We start from the raw sequence: 24,660 nt of genomic DNA on the forward strand, positions 1-24,660 counted from the left end.
TCTTTTTTCTTCTTCAACTAAAGCATACATTTTTTATTTTAAAGACCTTCAAATATGTGACGTGGCTTAATGATTCGTCTTATTGTCTTATTGTTATTGAGTTTAACGTCCCGTTCAGCAGCGAGGCTATATGAGACGTGGACCTACTGATTAACGTGGAATCCGAACCACATGAGCTTCCGCCGGGAATCGAACCCGGGTCTCCCATGCCTTAGGCGCGTACGCTAACCGCTTAGCCACGAAGGAGATCTTAAAGATTCGTATATGTCTAGTTTTACCGAAAAAGTTTTAGGCCACTAGTTCGCAGTGGTATTTACTTCCGTAATTTGGCTGAGTGACGAAATATTAATATCAGTGCATATTCACTTTTAGAAAACTGTGTATAATATTTCCCTTATACTGAATAACAAATATTGGCCATTGTTCAGCTAATGCTTTCATTTCAGCGCAAACCATTGACAAAAGAAAATTGCTTTTTTCGTAAGATGTAGTGAAAGATTATACTCACAATCTTAGATTTAAAATCTACTTACGAAAGTAGTTAATAATAGAAATCAGATTATTCTATTTTGTCTTCTGCTTTTCTTGAAGTTCTTTCTATGTAGTCACCTCATCAGACACAAAATGTGGTCCCATCAATACAAAGATGTTGATGAGCTGAATTTGAACTTTGGAAGAAATCCAACACAGTCTCCATTATAGGATCGGAAATCTGACAATTGAACTTAATCAAAAAGGCAATAAAATTTCTTACGCCTACTTAGAAATAAACCAATAGCACCTCGATTTTTTAATCACAGTTGTCTGGCCAACCTATTGTGATATATTTCTATGGAATGAATTGTTCTTTAATCTTTTCTGGAAGCAAATAATATTTAGGTACATAAGTTCTTTCACAAAATTGCCACTAGTGTAAAATCAGATGTCGCTTTCGAGATAGAATGAATATTTAAATTACGTTATACAAGTAAAGTAACATTCATTTAATAAATCTAATTGAATGAATGAATGAATATGAATTATTAGGATCGTTGGCAAGGAGGGTAAGTGTCCCAGTCGCGATTAATATGGCTGCTCGAAAACGGGCTACTCTAAAGAAAATACAAAAAAGAGAGAGAAAGAAAATCATTGCAAAATAAAAATGAAAAGCAAACAATTCCAAAAATAATAAATGTGTTAGGCAAAGCATACAACAGCAACAATAAATAACAAAACAATAAAATCAAAGCATAAATGATAAAGAATGAGCAGCAAACCATGACGCAGATGTTATTTGACTTATTTGTGCGTATGGCAAATTAAGACTGCAATGCCGTTGCCAGAGACACTGATTTTACTGGAGATGTCTTTCATAGGTAGTTTTTCTTAGTTAGAAGGATACCCTGAACCCAGTGGCGCATTTATGGGGTGCTTCCGGGCTTAAGCCCCCGAAATCTTACTTACCATAGTAAAGTATATGAAATATCTTGCAGAATTTTCACATTTTCAGGCAAAGCCCTCCCCCCCCGAAAGTTAGCAAAGCCCCCCGAAACAAAATCGCAAATACGCCATTGCCTGAACAAAATCAAATTTAGTGGAATCAGTCATGTATATACTTTAAATTGTTGAGCGCTGAAGGCTTAAAACTACTTATTTTTGGATGAAACACTAAGGCATGTGAATTAATGCAAACTTAAATGTCCAATATGAAAATGGAACTTAAAGTATATAATAAGAGTATCAAATAATATCAAAACGCAAAAATTTAATACGTCTACAGTAATGTTGGAGGAACAGAAACATAATGAGGATAATAAAATACCATATCAAAAAAGCAGAGATAATCTGATATATATATATATATATATATATATATATATATATATATATATATATATATATATATATATATATATAACCCAAAGCACTGACCATGTGTCACCGGCTGAAACAGCATTGCAGGATATATTCATGTACTCCTGTGATACAATGTTAATAATTTTATTTCAGTACACAGAGGTGTGCAGAATTGCAAGATGTACAGATAACAAACGAATCTCATTGTATTTAGTTTTCTAATAGTCATACAAGTTTGAAATACTAATGAAATTAGTTAAAAGGTAGAAAGAAGTACTTAACTCACTGTCCTACAATCCATGAAGAGTTGTGGCTAACTAGATGTAGCATGTGCGACATGGTGATGCATAATCAGTGCATCAACTCTCAGGTTTCATTGTTCCTAACTTTCTGACGTGAGTTCGTCTACTTCTCAATTCATGTAGATTTCCAATTGCCTAAATGTTGAAAAAATTGAACGACCAAAGATTATGCCCTGAAGGCTAAAGGAGGTGATGGTAATGAACGAGTGGTGGAACGAAGAAAGTGAAAGGAAATGGAAGAACACAAATATGAACGGAAGAACACGAGAAAACAGATGAAATGGTCTTCTCCACCACAAGGTCCACTTGGTGCGACATGCAATCAATTCTCGACGCACGAAAGGGGAACGTTCTAGCCTTGACCTACCACGGACCTTCATGACGATGGGCAACACCACAAAATGTTAGTGGTTCAATTGGGAGTAGAACTAGGGACCACGCACTGTGAACTGACATGCACTAACAATTAAGCTAAGCAGGACAATAGTTAAGGAAAACTTTAGCAACCTGTTACTTTTTTGATGTTCCTCTTACACCCGCAGACGATACATTTTGATGCTTATGCTAAAAAAAAAAAAAAAGAGCTCCTTTCCAAAAAGAAAATTAGGCAGTGCATAACCAATTTATATAAAAAAAATATGTAGAGTTAAAGAATTTCTGGGAAGTAAATTTTGTTTTTAATATGATTGTACAAAAGTTGTGATAAATTATAAGAAAAGTGGTATTATCAGGGATCGCAAATAGAATATACTGCATATTAGTAGAATCAATTTTTGATATCATTATACTAACGAGGGAAGGGCGTGATGTCACTCGGAGATAATGGAACCAAATTTGGTGTAGAAGTAGGTAATAGACGCAGAAAACAAAGTGTGGAAGCATTTCTTTCGCAAGCGTTCGGAATTAGAAATAATAGGCCGTAAAGTTTTGGAGAAATATGGCCTGTCAATCAAATATTGATTGGATGGAGCATTTGCTCGCTGTTTCGGCCAATGCAGAAGAAGATATGAAGTACAATGAAAACAGAAAATGCGCCAATGTCCGCCCTCATTCCCACCAGCCGAATGCCGGGATACTAAATCATTAACTGTCCTTGTAATTACCAGCCTTATCTGTATAAAGATAAATTGATGTCTTTTATATATATATATATATATATATATATATATATATATATATATATATATATATATATATATATATATATATATATATATAAAACTCATCTGTTTCAGATTGAACGTAGTGCTCTTTAGCATATTTATTTTTTAGTACAGTTCCTGATACTAAGTGTGCCTGTTATATTTTTTTAATGTTTCTGTTAACAACTGTTTCACTGTGTCAAAAAAGAATAAGAAAGCAGTATATAACTTACTGTACGGCATATTAAGCTTAATTACGGTATTTTCTAATCTTGTTGAGAGCAATTTAGAAGCTAATTTTACGAACATAGCATGTGTTGAGTTGAGTTGAGTTGATTTTGAGTTTAACGTCCTGTTCAGCAGCAAGGCTATATAAGACGTGGACCTATTGATTAACGTAGATTCCGAACTACATGAGTTCCCGCCGGGAATCGAACCCAGGTCTCCCACGCCAAAGGCGCGTACACTAACCGCTTAGCCTCAAAGAAGCTCGAACATAGCATGTGTGTAAACAGTGAAGATGTTCTGTCTCATGTGTGCGAGGCAACAGAAGTGAAACGCTTAAGTTCATTTTGTGTTTACACTATTAAACTACAGTGTTTGTGAAACATGTGTGAGTTTTATTTGGAGTCTTGAACGCAGTTGTTATGAGCTGTTTCTGTCCGATACATTTTGCTGCTTTCTAGTGGTGAATAGACCAAATTCAAATATTTCCTTCATCCTTTGCGTTAACACAGTTGTGTTCATGAACAGTCATGTATGTATTCAAACGGTTATATTTCTTACTACGGTCCACAGTAGTTTCCATTTTAAACATCACTAATCGCGAAATATATATTTAAATTCGCCTCACAAACTCGCAATACTTCGCGCCAGGTCGTAGATATCAAACGCTCATATAAATGAAATCAACTAATATTGGTGGGTTCAAACACTTAATACTTGCGTACTAATAGCATCTTATAGTGTGAAGAAATACAGCAACTCCATTTCGACCCCATCCCTGTAAAACTTCTGGCGACGCACATGATTAATTTCTGTATATATTTTCTTAATTTATAAATGTAATTTCATTAAGCTAATTAGTCATGCATACCCAATTGGTAACGGAAAGGGCAGATCAGTTGATAGATTTAATATCCTGGTATTCGGTTGGTGGGAATGAGGGTAGACATTGGCGCATTTTTTGTTCAGCTCATCCTTTCTGTTTTCATTCTCCTTTATTGAAATTCTTCTTCATTGTCCGCAACAGCGAGCCAAGGTTCTTTCCCATCAATATGTGATTGACAGGCCATACGTCTTCAGAAATATAGGGTCCATTATTTATTATTCCGAACACCTTCGAAACGAATGCTTCAACACGTTCTTTCCTACCCCTACACCAAGTTTGGTGTAATTATCTCTGAGTGACATCACGTCCTTCTCTCGTTAGATGGGGTAGCCTTAAGGGTATCAGCCCCTTGCTTTATGCCACTGGTCTACAGTGAGGATTTATGCATATACGTTGAATACTATGGCTGAGTGAAATATACCATCTTTAATAACAGTTCTCATACTCATAAAAGTTCTAACACTTTATATGTAGTCCTAATAACGCAATCACTACATTACTTCTGTAGTGATGTTTCTTCCTCTTCATTTTCCACGTCAAACCGCAGCAATGACTTTAACAATATTGTAACACAACAAACTAAGAAATTGACTGTGTGTATTGACTTTAAGTGCTGGTATGTTCTCACCACCCTCCAAAGTAACGCAGAAAAACACTCATATCCCTTCTGACGAATTTTTCAAATAACAACAGCACATAAAACACAACAGCAACTCCACAAAACAAACTCACGAATTGTCACATAGGTTATAACAGAGGACTAAAAGACTCAGAGAAGGCCAGTAACGTCGGTGAAGCCAAGAATACAACCAATAAAAAATAGATTATCCCACAATGCAAGGTCAAAGGAACAGGCAGTTCGTGACGTTCTCAGAGTTTTGAGTACTCAGGGCATTTGACAAGAATGTTTTGAATACTCAGTGGAATAACACTTTTGTTGCAATGTAGACGGTTCAAGGCATTTAGTAAATAAATATGGGTGTCCGATATGGGTGTCCGATAAACAAACACGTTAATAGATAAATAAACACACCATTTTTACAACTGGAGGAAGAGAGTACTTGTAAATTCTCCACGAGAGGCTTAATTGCATGAAGTTTATTTTCCTTTGTCTAACTCCAATCTGGTTGCGAGTGATAGTTTATCACTATATTAAAATAACGTCAGAGATCGGAGCGAAGAAGATAATGCTCCAACGCAATCTCAACCAAGGCAAGGTTATGATCGTTTCCTGAATGCCGATATAACCCAACTATCAGCACACAACGGTAACACAACCCTGTTGCTGTAGTTGAAGGTACCTCACAATAATATCTTGAACAAGGACGTGTTTACTGAAGACATACTGCAGGCCCATAACTATGCTTTAAGAGGCGGAGCAAACCAGCAGATGACGTAAAAGGCGTGAGCGCATGTTCGAAGGTAAGCTTAATTGCATTAATTATACAGTAGATAATCATCACAGGAGGTTTCGACTGAATTGTCCACGTTGATGACAAAGGCACAGTCATCAGAATTCCCATCCTTAGAACCGTCCGTATAGAAGATATCAAAATCGAGGTATTGCCAGGGACGGCGCTAAGGGTGGGCGGGGGTGGGCAACCGCCCACCCGATGGATGGCCTCGCCCACCCATCTGCCCACCCCAACAGAACAGGGGTGTCATTAAAGGGGGACAGGAGGGGGCAATTGCCCCCCGCAAGATTTTGAGGAATACATATACTTTATCGATTGTCTACTAATATACTAGTGCAAACTGTGAAAGTCTTATGTTGTTGGTGTTCTTGCCCCCTCAAGCGAAGTCTGAAATGACACCCCTGCAACAGAAGAAGAAGAATAAAGGTGACCAGTGCCGGATTTCGGTTTGATGGGGCCCTAAGCTATTGAAGATAATGGGGCCAATTTATTTCTAGCATTCTTTTTCAGCGACAAAATTTCGCCTTTTCTGTTTGAATATATGCTATATGGTAATTTATGGACCTAATACATATCTATTAAGTAAATACGTTTTCGTGTATATTTCGTTAACTTAACTTACTGTTTTGAATACATTACAGAAAAACTGTAAAATTTGTAAAATTAGCGGTAGTTTAATTTGGTACCAATAAAGTCCCTTGCCGATCTTTTTGCACCAACTATGATCCACGCTCCACGCCATGCTTCTACAATATGTGGAGACCGCATCATTTCTCATTTCAAGTTGTTTCTATTCAGTTTGGTAAAGTTTGAAACGTTTCCAGGGATCCGTGTAAGTAAATACAGTCTAAATATCATCCAGGGTTGGTAATTACTGCCTGAAGCTCAACTAATCGTGTGAGCTTTCTCCAGGTCAGGTTACTGGAGTAACTCAAAATGGAATGCAACCCTCGAAGATTACACAAGGTGTAATACGACACAAATTCGCTGGAACCAGAGGCGAACTTAGAAGGTTTAAACTGGAGAAGGGGCAACTAAAACCCAGATTATGATAGATATATCGTGAGTTTACTCTAAACTTTCAAAAATATGTAAGTAATGGCTTCAATTATTTTTGTCACTCAAAAACTGGGATCGTAGACCTCTCCGCACTTGGATCCGCCCCTGCCTTTAGTGATCCATTATCGCACTCTATAGATCACTATATGAGCTCCTCCGTGGCTAAGCGGTTAGCGTACGCACCTTTGGCGTGGGAGACCCGGGTTCGAGTACTCAGGGCATTTGACAAGAATGTTTTGAATACTCAGTGGAATAACACTTTTGTTGCAATGTAGACGGTTCAAGGCATTTAGTAAATAAATATGGGTGTCCGATATGGGTGTCCGATAAACAAACACGTTAATAGATAAATAAACACACCATTTTTACAACTGGAGGAAGAGAGTACTTGTAAATTCTCCACGAGAGGCTTAATTGCATGAAGTTTATTTTCCTTTGTCTAACTCCAATCTGGTTGCGAGTGATAGTTTATCACTATATTAAAATAACGTCAGAGATCGGAGCGAAGAAGATAATGCTCCAACGCAATCTCAACCAAGGCAAGGTTATGATCGTTTCCTGAATGCCGATATAACCCAACTATCAGCACACAACGGTAACACAACCCTGTTGCTGTAGTTGAAGGTACCTCACAATAATATCTTGAACAAGGACGTGTTTACTGAAGACATACTGCAGGCCCATAACTATGCTTTAAGAGGCGGAGCAAACCAGCAGATGACGTAAAAGGCGTGAGCGCATGTTCGAAGGTAAGCTTAATTGCATTAATTATACAGTAGATAATCATCACAAGAGGTTTCGACTGAATTGTCCACGTTGATGACAAAGGCACAGTCATCAGAATTCCCATCCTTAGAACCGTCCGTATAGAACATATCAAAATCGAGGTATTGCTCTAACAATGCTGGAAAATCCTGCTATTGTACTTGAGGACTGGTATTTCTTTCAAACACAAAGACAACAGGAGATCGATTCTTGGTGAATAATGCAGCTGTGATGGTAAAGCACAGGAGTAAAGCAATGCGAGAGAGGATCACACGAAATCAGCACAGAAAAACTCTCAGACGCACGATGTAGACAGCGACGAAGTAAAGTATAGTGCTCGTAAAACTGCCCATCATAGAGAGAAAATCTGCAGATGTGGTCAGGTATACATCGCACATGATCAAACTAATTGGCAAGTCTCGCACGACGATAAGCTAACGGAGGTTTGTTGTCTTCAACATAAAGGCTGGCAACTGGACGCACACAACAGCAGCCTGAAATGGGTGCAGGTCCGCCTTAGATGTAGGAAAACATCTACTGACCATCCACTTCCTAAAGCTCCCACTAACCACCCGCGAGTCCCATAACGTTATTCGCGGCTGAGAGGACTGTAAGAATTTGCGGATGAAAAGGTGATCTATGCATTTTGAATGAAGCCACTGTCTCAGCCCCACTTCTCTCCTATGATGACTGTCCGCTCCATATAGGAGGAATAAATTTAATTAAAACCCATGTACTTGCATATACAACTCTGCACAGTTTCACAAAATCCTAGACACAAACCAATAGAAATATAATGAAATAAGATCTAATTCTTTTTTCTCACACAAAGAATAGCACAGACACGGATGCACTGTCTTCAAAAACTTTGTTATGAAAGAACCTTTACGCCCAATCGATCATTGAGAAATAAACATTATTCTCGAGATTTACCTAACTCAAGTACAATCTGAATATTTAATGTATCAGTACGGTAGATATTGGTTACGTAAAATGAACAAGACAGCTGTGAAACTTTTACACTACTGCAGAATTAGTAATCCGATAAACAGGACCGTGTAAAATTGCTCGATAAAGAGCACTGTGAGAAACTGCGACAAAAATTGGTCACTCGATAGGAAAGAATGAGTAGGAATCGCGGACAGACCGGTTTTCTTAGTTCAAACGAACTGTTTGTAGAGCTGTTTTAACGTCCAACAACAAATATGTTTTAAGGAAGACTTTCTTAGTAATAACCGTTCTAAAAGAGTAGTAGTTTTTATGGAACAAAATTAAGATTTAAAATTAATTAGTACATTAAAAATTCATTACAACTATAAATAATGTTTATTGCGGCATTGAAAGTTGATAGGAAAGAAGTTTAAAATGTTTTTCATAAATATCTTAGTTTAAATATTTTTGTCAATATATAACAGCAAAGATAGAAGGAATTATGTTAGTAATGAAACTTTACTACGATTAAAATATTATGATACACAATATAGCTCTTTAGGGGTTGAATTTTGTAAACTGAACTCAGATTCTCATAGAATATTTGAAGCTCAGGGCAAAATGGTTCCCAAGCGGAAAATGATAGGTAACAAAACTCTTATAACAGAAATGGCGTTGTATCTGCTTCTTCTTCTATTTTTGTTTTCGCTTGTCCGCCAGTTTTAATGTAGGGAACCAGCAGAATATCAAGATGTATAACTTCCATATAAACACATACTTACAGACAAACCAACGAAAACCTGAAGGGACAGTTCTTCAAACAAAAGACTCACACTGTCTCACATCAATTAAATCATCATTCGTTCGTTGTTCGTTTTAAGCATTTGATCGCTAAACTACGAAAACAATACATGAGTTAATGTGGTTTGCATAATTTTCTCTTGCTAACACCCAAAGCAATGTCAATTGAAGTCAATTAAGACAAGTAGCTGCAGACTGAGTATTTGACCCACAAGTACAGAATGATAAAATGCAGTTTATTAATTGTGAATTCCACTCCAGGTAAATAAAGTGGTACTTAAATAAGAAAGTCATACAAAGAAACAAACCTAAAATTTTAATTAAGAATGAAAAATAAGAGGTCTGTAATAAAAAATTCTACAAATTAGACACACTGTTTTTTACACTATAGCAACGAATCAACTTGCAAAATTTCAGGCAAAGTACAGATATAATGACTAATTTTGCGATACTGAAAAGCCACGTGTTGTTTTGCAACATTAACGTGATTCTTCGGAATTAAATGTATTTTGTGCTATTTCCTATCCAGGAGTGTGTGTACCTTTGCTCTTTCGAGAGCAAGCCGTGACATGTGTTATGTATCTGAACATGATACAACAATGGTTACTACTAAAGCTTCAGGAAGGCAGTGATATTATGGCACGATAATGATACATTACTCTACCATCGATAAGTTTGTAATTGTTTTAATGAGAAACATCCTAACGGTGGATTAGCCGTTCAACGGTGCGAGATCAAGTTTTAATGGAATGGCAACCACGATTTCGATATTGACTCTGAGTAATTTCTTTCCATGTGGTTTCAAGAAGGATCGAGCTTTTATACTACCATTTACTACGAAACAGTGCTTTAATTGCGTGATCGCATCGCTATAGGCGTGGCCGAAGTCAACCATCACATGCAACAGAGCTTTCTAGGAACGTAAACTACAGACTAAATGAGTGCCATGTAACATGAGGATGACAAATTGAATATTTATATTGAATATTTAAAATTATAATGTCAATGTTTTCTTGAGTTTCAAATTGTGTATGTGATATAATTTGCGTCTTGTTAAATGGTGTAATTAATCACAAATCGGGAATCTCATTTTAACTTACTCGGTATTTCCATACGCAATCAATGCGTTTGTTATAAATACTAGATTTACCCATATGTCTTCGTAGGTAATTCAGCTTTTATCATAAGTAACTGGTTATCAAGCAAGGATGTATTGAATTTTAGCAATATTATGAATAGGTTGAATTTCGAATGACTTTTTAAAATTTAAAAACTATATAGAACACTCACTCATTGCTCTATAAGTTGTAGTAATGCCAACTAAATCAAATGGTTCCTTAATATTAAATGAAAGAATCATTTGAGTACGAGCAAAAATACAGCAAAGCAGGGATCAACGATTTCCTTTATCTTTTGAAAGTTATTTTGATGACGTAGGCATTTCCAATGCTGATGGGGAAAGATCAATAAAGAGTGGATAATTTGGCCGCCTATATGTATGGTCTCCTTTTCTGTTCTCTGTGAGAATTTGAGTAGAGAGTTAAAAAAAAAAAAGAAAAAAGTTGCCGCGAAAGTTCTGTTCCGACCATTTGAACAGTTTCCGCTGAGGTGCGCAATATTGATCATCTATTGAATGCAAATGAAAGCTCGTTCAACTCTCTAACGCCTTTCGCCACCCATATCCACATACCACTTAAAATTATTTTAAAGCTTTTGAATTAAAACTCCAAGAGTTAAAAAGAGTAATTGTCCTTTTCTATGCCGACCTGCTGCGATCCATAAACAAACGTTGATGCATAAAACATATTATTCTAATTTAACTTAATTGAAACCATTGATAATCATATTTAAATTTCATGAAAAGTATCCAGGAAGATATACACTATTCGGAATAGTTTGAATAGAATGAAACATTATCCAAATAAACATTTATTATTTCTCATCTTTAACAGGTTCTACAATATATTAATGCCTTCACCAGAGATATTCAAACAGTGATGTGTCTGATGAAGGAAATGATATATTGACTGAAACTGTAACAATGATTAGTATTTTAAGTGTTTGTTTTAATCAGATTGTATTCTTATTTAAAATGTATGGAGTACCAAAGTTTGAAAAAATATTTATAATAACTATCGAGTTATTGTAAAAAAATACCCGCACACAGGCAGAGCAATAAAATAGCATGGAATTCCATTGACTCTCTGATCATCTATCAGGATCGATTCTAATTTAGATACTTATTTTAATTATCTACGATCTATTTAACTCAATTCAAGATTTTCGACGATAGTTTGATCTATGGTGACATATTTAACATTAGAATTAGTATGTTAGATTGTCAAGAAGAAAAATGCAAAATCTATGAATAAGCCAAATTTGTTATACAAAATACTGTTAACTGCGAAAGCATGATTTAATTTATAACTGCAAGAAAGACGTGATAAACTTACGGTGGGTGAGTTAGTGTAATAATAGCATTACATACTGACTTCTTCATTACATGTAGAGACGTGTGCTGCTATATATGAGAGAAGTGCTATAAACCACAATTTTATGCTAACGATTTACAATACATATTCACTTAATGCGTGCACAAATACAACGAATATAACTACAACAAACTTAAGAAGTATTGTTTGAATAGCGGAATAACATTTTCTAGTTTAGAGGCATTTAATGCTTATGTCTGGATAACACAAATCACAATACATGTAGTGTTTCTAGAAAAAAATGTAAAACTAGGCTACTCAAAGCCAAACTTAACAAAACAAAATTAATGTAATCCAAGCTTCTCTTGCTAGCAATAAGATAACTCAAGCTAGATATATAGAAACTAAGCCAAAGTAAACTGTACTTAATAGAGGTAATCTAAGTGAAACTTAACCGAAATTATTATACATTAAACACAACTAACCAAATAAACCTAACCGAAGTTGACCTGAACTACAGTTATTAAGACAATAAAATTAAACCTGAACTAATTGATATCAATTCAACTTAGTCAAATCTAAGCTATATTTACCAAAGCTAAGCTGACCAAAAGTGTATTTAACATAATTCATACTTATAAACTAAACTAACAATAATTTACCTATGACCAACTTCAACAAAAGGAAATGGTTCTTAATTCCACTATTTCAAGACTCCAGAATTTATAATTTTAGCAAGCAAACGAAAGTTTGCACATCAGTTGGATATATCAGGGTTGCAAAAGCACTGCCAAACAAGACCAATGGTAAACCAGATATAATTCTCCACCCCAACTTTCTCTTTAGAACATCGCCAATGGAACAAGAAAAGGGTGATAAACATAATGTTATAATTTTCACGTACTACTAGTCAAAATCATTGACGGAGAGGCGAAGGACGACAGAGAAGTGACGGGATATCCTTGGATACAGTAGCTTCTCCCATTTATTTTAGATATCAACTCCGCCAATGTCCACTGATATATACAGAAGCAAAGGAAGAGTAAAATTAACACATATAGAGAAATATTAATCAACAAAAATAAATATGGCTTGTAAAAATGTAGTGGAAAAGTGAATATAATCAAACAATGGTCATAACGTAACAGTACTACATAGAAAATATTATTTAAAGTTTTATTTTTCAAGGTACTTTTCGAAAACGTTTAGAATCCCATTGTATATTAATATAGGATTGTAAGGGATAGTTTTAAGTCAACTTAGTACGAGCTGAAGTACTCTGAGGAAACAGTAAGTGATTGAATAAATTATTACCGAGAAGTATGTATCTCATGGACAATTTCCAATTACAGCTGAATTGAAGGTGTACAAAATAAGATGGAAAAATTGTCGAATCTAGGTTTCGAAAATAAAGTAAAATAAGGGAAGGCGGATACAAGGACATACTCCTTGTAGTGAAGCCGAAAGAGATAGTGGAACAAAAGTACCTTTAGATCCAGAATCAAAGAGTGTTCATTTACTGTTCTAGCGAACCATGTATTAGAATTGAGGAGGTGAGCGCAACAGGAGTGTAACCCACATTTTTAAAAATGGAGAAAAATAAAGTTAAACTTAAACACATATGCTTTTTGCACAATACATATATATGCATAATATATTGCACATTCAACCACTTGTGGTTGCTTTTGATGTATTGTACAAAAAGCAAATGTGTTTAACTTTACCTTGATTTTTCTCCATTTTTAAAATATGTGGGTTAGACCACTGTTCCGCTCACTCCCTCAATTCCAATCCAGTGAAGTAAGGGAGAAAAACTTCATCCAATATCACCGTGTAATGAGACATGGTGTGATGTCAGTCTATATGCAGTCCATTGAATATCTGGTAAACGTAATAAACGTTAGTCATTCTGCTCCTCATATTGAAAAATGTATTACTTTGGTTGATACTCCTTCCTTGGTGGTGGGTACTTCTTTGGGAAACAAACAAGGGTAATAATGTTCCGAACCTTTCGCTGGCAGCTTCAAAGTATTGTTCTTCATCAGACTGATATAATCATTATAAGTATTATTCCAGTATTGATAGGCCACTAGCCGCAATTGACAAGCTTCCATGCTCCACAGACTTCCACAGACCTCTAAGTTTTCACGTATGATTTTTTCTGTTTCGATATCGTCCATTAAATGTAGTCTCTTTCGCTTCCTCTGTCTCTCTCTCTCTCTCTCTCTTTCCTCTCACGGTACCCTTTAACACGTCCGTCAAGGTACAGTTCCTTCTTAGCCAATGTCCCAACCAGCTTCTCTTCCTCTTCTTAATAATGTCTAAAATTGCTCTTTCGTTCGCCAACATTTCTAAGATCCCCTCATTCGTCTTTCGCTAGATCCAGCTAATTCTTTCCATTATTCCCCACACCCACATTTTGAAAGCTTCCAAAGATACAGAGGTGAAAAGTATCTCGAATACAATACAGTGGCATACGTTTTATTGAGATTTTCGGGAAAAGACGGCAATAATCGGGAAACAACGAATATTGTAAAATGAGATAGAAACTAAGCTTAATCTTCGGTCAGATATAATAATATAACCGTAGTTGTAGCTTATAGAAATGTATAACGTAGGAAACTATAAATATTCTACCTATCATTTTCCGTTCTTTGATAAACCTAAATTGAATTAGTAGTTGAATAAATATTGAAAGGGGGAAAAGTAAATTGCAAACTGAATTTTTTCTTGATTTTTTGTGTTACTTGACGACACGAATTAAATGAAATGTTGTTTTTTAAAAAAAAAACTTGACCGAGAAGCTTGCAAAATGTTGCAACTGATAGTGAAAAATCAAATAGTAGAGCTAAATAAGATTCAATTTGTATTGCTTGATAATTCTTAATCAAAATTTCTGAAATTTGACCAGGGACGGGATTCACTCTTTCTGAATCATTGTTGTAGAGATAATGAACCATTATTTTCCAACATATTACAAGATATTACATATAACTAGGGTAACAAAACTTCGTTTATTGTTTCCTTCTCTTTCAACCTTTGTAATGTTATTCTCGACTTAAGAGGTGTACTATAAACTTGGTTACAAAGACATTTTCCTTTAAATACAAAAGCAACATTAAGAGTGTACGTTTTAAAAAAATGGAATGACATTTTTGTGTCAAGAGTCAATTTTTCGAAGAAACAGAAAAAACTTTATAGTTTCAGAAGTTTTGTAAGTGTCTATTGACAGAAACAACTACAAGAGTGCTAGAAAAAATAAATTTCTCGTCATTAAAAGTTTTCTGAAATTTTGTTCAAACTTTCAACTTGACTGCCCAGAACAAGGAAGCATACGCTGGGTAGTGGCAAACCGTGATGTAACAATTTCTCTAACTTAAAAACAACTTCTTTCTTGATTGGCAATTATATATATATATACACATGAGTAAAAAATTTAAAGTGTTTACGCCTTAACGAACCGCAAAAGAAAAGCAAGATATTTACAATGTTCTATGTCTTCTTGTCTATCTATATATATACTAACTACATCGCTTAAGGAGCTTACTTGTCACATTGTACCACAAGTTTCTTGATGCCTAATGCGTAGAAGGCAGCGAGCGCATCACGCAACCAACAACAAAACATATTCTGCATTTCGGTGTCGTTTGTGAATCTCTGTCTTGCCAGGAACTTCTTCAACGTACCAAAATTACGATAATCACTGGAGACAAGGCCTGGACTGTAAACAGAATTCTCCATAATATCCCACCCAAAGAATGAAGTTTGGTGATAATTTTGTTCTTCAGGTGAGATTTCGTGTGGTAATGGATCACATCACATCATGAACCCTCCGAACTCTCTGACGTACCTTTCTAATACCTGCTCGCAGGTGAGAGTGTGACTGTAGCGTTTTGCATTGATGGTTTCACATCTTGGCAGGAAATGAGAGCGAAACCTGACTGTCCTAAAACACTGTGAGCATCAACTTTACACAGTGATGTTCTTAAATTTCTCGTGACTAGGGAGGCGGAATGTTACACACATGCTCTTCAGATTTGACTCGGGAGTGTAATACAGCATCATTGCTTCGTTGCCAGTGACAATGAGGTCCTGGAAACTGCCGTCCTCTACTTGGGTAACGCTGTAAATGGTTTAGTAAAAAAATATTTGCTTACTCTGATTGACATCATTAAGAAACGCAGGAATCCACCGACATAAGATCTGCTGTATCCAATGAATCATGGACAATGTCATAAAAGCTACCGTAGGAAACGTAAAGGTCTTAGGCACTGTCTTTAAGATGAACATGTCAATCAATTTTCGCCATTTCATCAACACGCGAAATGTGGTCCCGTGTCAGCGAGGTGGTCCAATTGCTCATTGTTCTCGACATTTTCTCGTCAATTTTCATACTCGTTGCACTACCACCGCACAGGTCCAACTCTTAAATACTTGACCCCATTCACTGACTCTATTTTTCTGTGGGAATCTGTAGCTTTGTGTATCTTGCATCATAAAGAACAAATAACACTTCACCACTGCTATGACCCGGACATTCTGAAGACTGGTCATCTTTGGCACTAATAACAGCGCCGCGCATGGATGAGTGAAATCGGAAATTACACTCAGACTATTCCAAGAAATGCTTACCAAATCTCTTGTATATCTCGATTTTGTATTATATGTACCATATTGCGTTTTCGAGAAAAATAGCCAAAAAACTTATGGATTTTCACTTGTATATGTATTCTTTATTTATTCGTATGTGCAGGGCACTTAATACGAAATCAAGATATCCGAGCGATGTTGAAAAGTTCTCTTGGAACTGCTCCAATAAAGATTTCAACTTCTTCCACTACACGGAGGTGTCGTAAGTTCCTAAACCGAGTTTCTAGTGGCTACGTGGAGAATGTACTTGTCTGTGGTGTAGAAGACTCAGGTTTAACTCCTAGCAGAAGCTCATATGTTTATGTTATGCTGTAGAGCTTCGTGGTTGGACGAGACGTCAGACTCCAATCCAATCCCAATTGCCAAATATGGCCAGAGGCTTCAGGTCGTCCACGCTATATGAACGATAAAATGAATAGTCGATAAAAGCAATAAAAATAACAATATATAAAAAAGGAATAAAAGAATAGAAGACATAAAAATGTTTGCAACTAGAAATACATTACATAAATACTAAAACGGCTGAGAGAACGTGAGCAGCATCTAGAGAAAAAATAAAACCAAGTATTGGTAACACAACACTATTATTATCCCCCAAAGCACGAGCAAGGGTAAAGGCAGTCTATGACGTTCTGTGACATCTGAGTATTCAGGACATTCAAAAAGAATGTGCCGAATACTCAGTGGGACAATACAATCTTCGCAATATGGACGGTTCAGACCACGTAACAAATAACTATGTGTTAGGTAAGACTGTCCGATGCACAGACGCACCAGGAGCACTTCATCACGACCACTAGCACGAGAAGTTGTGCGCCACTCTAAAAGGATTGGCTTAATCTCATGGAGTTTATTCCCAATTGCCTGGTCCGAAATCCGCTTGCCAGTGAGAGCGCATCAAGGTGTGGAAATAGTTCTGAAGAAGCAAAGAAGGTTATGCTCCAAGACAGCCCCAGCCAAGGCGACGTTGTTGGCAGCTGCATTGAGAGAGATACAGAGAATAGGGAAAAGAGCAAAAGGTAGAGATTCGTCTATCAAAGAAAACAGTGCTTTATTTACTTCCCCCGACTTGCATATTAAAGACTATAGATTAATAGGAACGCCACATATTTCACTGTCATTCTCGAGCCAATATACATTGAGCATAATTGATAAACACACTATACGTTTAATAACTATTTTATTCTATCATCACTGTTACGCTTACGTATTGCATTATCAAATATAACTATTTTACTGAAGAATATGAAAATAGGTACGTCTTCTTTCGCCTCACATCATTCCCTACCCTTCTTCTTCCTATATGTACACACAATTCCATTCTTAATAGTTACACTTATTATCCCAGTGATAATCTTCAAAACACGTCTTGTTTCACGCAACCGTAAATTAATCCGCGGTGCTTGTCCAGTGTACTCATCCATCCATGTTACTTGTCATATTAATTTCTTAGGGCTCCGTGCGTCGCGAGAATACTTTTCCAACCACCCAACATTGATTTTATGCCTCATCTGTCATTATTTGACCTGTTGACTTAAAGAGTTCTCACCAGTTATTAAAATTCTTTCGAGCGTTAGTTTATGTTATTTTTAAGCCCAGACGTAATAAAGTTCTGAATGTATTTCTTTTCTTCACCAATTTCCCAATAGTATTACAGTTTTAAAAGTACGTTTCTTACCAAGTGTAGAATGTTTGGTATAACTCTTCCCGTATCTACTCCAATATGATCTTATTCAGCTCTCTATTTTTAGCTTGTTATCTTTCAAGTAATTGCAAGCCTCTCCCTGTAAGGTTATCTTTTTCATTATCTATTAGTCATATATCAATTCTATTTAAAGATTAAATTTTAGACTATCACTGATTTTGTGTAAATATGACAACACACACTTGTCTTCTCAGCTTTCCGCGTTCAGCTTCGATTATAATACTTCCTGTTTCTCTCACGCTTCTAAATCCAACCAAGAGCTTCTTTCTTCGGTACTTTTCGGTAATTTCGGACGACTTTATCCCTGATGAAATATGACAATAGTTAAATAATTTGTTATTTTTTTTGTGGACATTGTTCCTTTCGGCAATCTGTACCTAGTAAACCTGGCAATAATGAGATCATGGTTTGGGTGCTTTGTGATAGTGCAACAATCTATGTGTGGAATATATACAGTAATATAGATAAAAATACCAGAACAAAGAAGGCAGTTTAATCTAGGGAAATTAGTTGCTCTTCAGTTACCAGAAAGAATTTCCGGTAGTGGAAGAAATATTACAGGTTCTAATTTCTTTATGAGCCATTACCTAGCACGCTAGTTGAAACGACACACTACTAGCACTACTGGCATCTACTAGTAACACCGGAGGCACTACTAATAAGAATAATCTCCAAAATTCCATAAGTATTTACCAAAACAGGATAAAAGGAGATATGTAAACAGTAATCGTTTGGACTCCAGTAGGATTCGATAATGGTATCGTATTGTCCAAAGAAGTACACAGCCATAACTCTTCTAAAAGCTTTGGATAACTAACCTCAAGGGATGCTTCTTCAACAGAAAAGAAGCCAGAAGGCATAACATACTACTGCAGACACGAAATCAGGTGTTGACACTATGGAACAAATGACCCGCTGTTACATTACCAATGGATGACAACAAGATGGCCTATAGTAGTGTTCTACATGATTGACGTGAGTGCCCTCAACGCTTATATTTTTGGGTTGTCATTGCGAAAGGGAAACAACAGCCAGAAAATGAAACTCGTATCAGTCACTTCTTTATTTCTCTTGGAAAAATGTCCTACGTTGCAGAGGAAATTTTAGCTACGAAGAGGATTTGTCCGCGAGAAACCATTCGCACAACTAAAGAACAGCCAGTGAAGAAGAAAATAAGATGAGGATTCTCGTCATCAAAGACAAATTGGATACCAAGAGCTATTTGCACTAAATGCAATCAACATGTGTGTAGCAGAGTAATTTGTGAAAACTGCTTTGAAAACTAATTGAAACTCTCTCTGTAACGAACTGTCAGTTAAGAGAAAGGGAAGATTAGCCATTACTATTGTAATTGTGATTTTCTTTTACATAAAAAAGGTTTCCTACATGTAATTTTCTTGTCAAACTTGTTTATCAAAAAGCATCCAAAAAAATAAGATTTATAGTAGTATTTTTTAAGAAGAAAAGTAATAAAATACAAGTATTTTGTAGTCGCTGTGAACACAAACGGAGTGAATTTTAGCCCGTTTACTATCAACCATAACTGAATTTTGTAGTTTAGTATTAATTATGTTTTCAAAACAATTTGGTTCACTATTATTTCACTATACTTATGAAAAATATACTTTATTACATGGAAAATAAGAAAGTAAAACATAGCTTCATTTGCCCATATTGGTACTAAAAACGTATAAAAATTGAACTGGTGTTCCAGGGCTTAAAATATGTAGATTTTAACCAACTCTCTCCCGCTTCCTCTCTTGTTTCTGCTGTAGGATTTTTTACCTCAGTGAGCATCGACCTCAGTTCCTGTATAGACGTTTCGAGAATAAATAAAGAAATAATATACATTTATAAAATGAGAAAATGAAATATTTGAGCTTTACGTCCAAAGATTATGCCGGCTAGGCTAATGGAAACGGTGATGATTGATTGGTTGTCTGATTGGTTGTCTGAGGGGTTGAAGGACGTCAGCAACAAGGCTATATACCCCGTCTCGATCAACATGCCTGCTAAAACACAGACTACCCACATGGATAAACTATAAGAACAATACAAGAGAGAAGAAATACAACGTTGCATAACAAAGAACAGTAAAATACAAGTAAAAGAATAAATATATAAAGATAAAACTACAACGATAACAATAAATAGAAAAACAATACAATATCAGGATAAATGATAAAACATAAGCAACAGAAACTGAAAGAACGAAAAATGAACTATTGATTGACTGCATGGTAGAAATAAGACAAGGTAAGTCCATCAGCGGACTCCTCTTCGTCTTACTCGCGCATTAACGTCATCTTCGACACACGCTCAGGACAGAAGTCACTCTGTCGTCTGCTTGCTGTCGTATATTCTCTTTGGTATCTGATGTCAAATTACAGTTTTCTCCTCACTTTCAGATGTTTATTTGCTATTTCTAATGTAGATGTCTACAGCGACGCAACTGGGCTAGTTGTCGTCCGGGGCAATAACCAGTCTTGGGAAGTAACATAACGCAAGTAACGCCTTACTTGTAACGCGTTACTTCTTAAGTAACGTTTCCTAGTAACTCGTTACATTTTCACCAAAGTAACTTTAACGGTAACGCGTTACAAATTTTTTAGTAACGTACCTAGTTTGCGTTACATTTCGAATGAGTAATTACAATATATGTATATATATTTTTCGGAAATAAATATTTCTTTGCTGTAAGTGAATTTCTCAGAATGGAAAAATGGAGCATGAACTACGTCACTGACCAATAGTCAGTCACCGACCATGTACCACTTGCTGTTTTTGGAAGATGAGTATAACCTCAGGAAAATCCCATGTACTGATTGCATGCATTTGTAAGATTTTGTCGTACATTTTGATAGCTCCAAATCAATACATTCAGCAAGTGAACTACAAGTGCAATATTGGTGTATTCTACTTTGATTGGTGTTGATTTTATAAAGATCTAGAACGAAAATATTTTAGAGTTCGAACTTTTTAAAGAATACTTTTTCTTAAAAGCTGAGGAGCGATTCAGAACGTACAATATTGAGATTATAAAGTCAGCGAAGCACATCACATTTCCAATAAAGTAGCTTTCAGCATGAAAGGATATAGCAACGCTACTATTATCAATCTACAGTTCTAAACATTTACGATGATTGGGGAAAATCAGAATGTTCAATAATAATAATAATAATAATAATAATAATAATAATAATAATAATAATAATAATAATAATAATAATAATAATAATAATAATAATAATAATGGTAGTAGTAGTAGTAATAGTAGTACAGAACATTGATGTAATAAGATATTTTTTTTCTACATATTCAAATTTCCGGACCTAAAAATAACGTGTTAGTAACGCGTTACTTTCGAAGTAAGATAACAGTTACTTTCTTGTGGCAAGTAACGTGATACTAACGTCCTACGTTTTAAGGGAAAGTAAACTAACTTGTAACACGTTACATTTTTACAAGTAACTTACCCAACACTCGCAATAACTCGCCTTACTGCCCTCCCCGTGACCAGCCAAATAAAAACGTTCCCCGACTACACCTGATATTAGCATCACAATAATTCTCTTATTTCATTTTTCTTCAAGTGGTAAAGCTTTATTTTAAAATTGCAGCACATAATTTAATTTTAGTGTAAGTAAACACACCAAACTAATTAGTATTTGATTGCCAAATAATCTGTGAGTAGCATGCTTGACATATTCTTATAATCTTATCATAATAACTGAAAACCACAATGTTTTTGGAATTATATCGGAATGTTCATATGTGTAAAATGAATCAACAGTCTGTTGTTTTAGGATAGAATATTTAATTATGAGAAACACTCAAGTTCTTGTCTCAAGTATTAGAACATTTTACAAATCTCTTAAATCGATGTACACTCATGTCAAAAATTATTGTCGCATGTCTATAAATATGTTCTTATAGGGATATAATTTGATACCGATTCGCCCGGTATTTCTTACAATGTTAGTACGTGTATATTCCGGAAACACATGTATGTGGAAAATTTCAAGTCAAAAGAGCAGTAAATAAGAACGAGAAATCGAAAATAAAACTTTCTTGTCCATTTAGCAATATTTTTTTTTTACTCACTATAATTTTTGTATTTATAGTTCTCTTCCTATGAAATTTACCACAAATATACATTTCCCGATTATACACATAGTATCAGTATTAAAAGTCCCCTGCAAAATCATTATCAAATTATATTGTTACAAGAAGACAGTTATAGATATGCGACAATCGATTGGGACATGACTGTACGTTAAATGAAAACACAAACAGTTGGAACTTAAATTTCACTTTGCGGGCTCTATTGACTGCAAAGGTTTTTATAATGTTCTCAAAAGACAGCTTTGAAACTAACTTATGCTGTATGGATATGATCCTAAGGTTGGTGAGTCATTGTAGTCCTCTTAAGTTTCTGAGGTAATATTTTTATGATTTTTAGCTTGCTGAAACACCTTTTCTTGAATTATAATAAAAATAAATATTTTCCCAGTTTTGTGCTTTTCCAATCTGGCGCCCGGGACACAAGCCCCGTTCTCCACTCCTTAGTTACTTCGCTGCATGTCTACTATATTACTGGAATTTTATTGCGGTATGGGAATATATTTCACTTTTAAAAAACACAAATACAAAAGTCTATTTGTACAAGTTTCCTCACTAATTTAGAGGCATTGTTCGTAGTTCGTTTTTTTTTTTTTTTATTCTTAAGTGGTATCCGCAATAGGCCTAGTTTCTGTAAATCTTCCTGATTTGGAGATGAATAGAACAGAACTTGACATTCTCTCCACCAACTTTTCTATTTCGTGTGTTCGTTGTACAGCCGTACACAGAGTATGAAGGCATGTTAAAGTTTCCAAAGTCAATGTAACAAATACAGATGAGTTCTATTTACACAAAGAGCACAGTACGAGATATACAACAATATTTACACGCAGAAATTGTCATACACAACAGTATATAATAAACTGATCAAATCTATTTAAAAAAACAATGAAAACGTAGAAAATCTTTAACACAAATGCAACACCCTGTCAACTGGGAGGGTGAGACAATGATTTCTTGTACGGAGGAACAGTGACTTGCTGTCGAAGATTACGTCACGCGAAGGGAGAGGCTGCGCGTAAGTTTACCTTCGCTTATTTCCATCATGGATTGACTGCTTAATTGGGGGATATTGGGGATGTCAGCACCAAGGCTACATATCCTCGTATCGTTCAACATGCCTGCTAAATCACACTGTCGAAATGGATGAAAAACTAAAAAAACTATACAAGAGAAACGAAATAAAATGTTGCCTAACAAAGAAAAGTAAAAAAGCAAGTAAAAGAATAAATATATAAAGATAAAACTATAGCATTAGCAATAAATAGAAAAACAATAAAATATCAGGATAAACTATAAAACATAAGCAGCAAAAAAGTAAAGGAAAGAAAAACAAATAATTGATTGATTGATTGGTTGGAGAATATTTGGGATGTAAGCACCAAGGGTATATATACCCTTCTCGATCAACATGCCTGCTAAAACACAAACTGCCCTACATGGAAAAACTAAAAGAACAATACAAGAGAGAAGAAATAAAACGTTGTCTAACAAGGAACAGAAAAAACAAGTAACAATAAATGGAAAAAAGTAAAATATCAGGATAAAGATAAAACATAAGCAACAAAAACTAGGGAAGAAACAATGAACAAAAATGCTCAGAGAACTTGAGCTAGGCCAAGAGCATGCACAAAGTTAACAACACGTCGAGCACACAAAATATCATTCCCCAACGTTCAGTAAATGGTACAAGGCAGTCTGTGACGTTTTCTGAGCTCTGAGTGTTCATGACATTGCACGAGAATGTGCCGAATACTTAGAGGGACGATACATTCTGCACAACACGTACGGTTCAGGCCAAGTAAAAGATATCCATGCGTCAGATGACAGTGTCCAATGCGTAGACACGCAAAAAACACTTAATCTCGACGACTGAGTAAGACGATACACGCCACGTTCCTAGGAGCGGCTTAAGTGTGTGACGTTTATTCCCAATTGCTTGGTCTCAATCTGCTTACCAGTGAGAGTGCATCAAGGTGTGGAAATAGTTATGAAGATCGGAGCAAGGAAGGTAACTCTCGAATGCAGTCCTGACCAAGGCGGTGTTCTTGGCAGCTGTGACAGCACTTTTTGTTTTCTCGAATGCCGACAAGACTCGGCACCCAGCAGGCAACGACGACACAACCCTATTGCCGCTTTTGATGGCATCTCACGAGAATGTCTTGAAAGAGGGCATACTTACTGAAGATATTCTATATACTCAGTACCACGCTCTGAGAATTGGTGAAAAAAAGAACACGACGTAACGAAAGCGTGAGTGCATGGTCCAAGGCAAGCTGATTTGCAATTAATTCAGCAGTGAAGATTATACACAGGCGATGGAATCGGAACTCTGAGCTGCCCTTGTCGGTGGGAAAGGCATAGCTTACAAAATCCCCATCTCTAGAAAC

This window comes from Thermobia domestica, chromosome 7 (genome assembly GCF_964235325.1).
Source record: "Thermobia domestica chromosome 7, izTheDome1.hap1.1, whole genome shotgun sequence".
Classification (NCBI taxonomy): Eukaryota; Metazoa; Arthropoda; class Insecta; order Zygentoma; family Lepismatidae; genus Thermobia; species Thermobia domestica.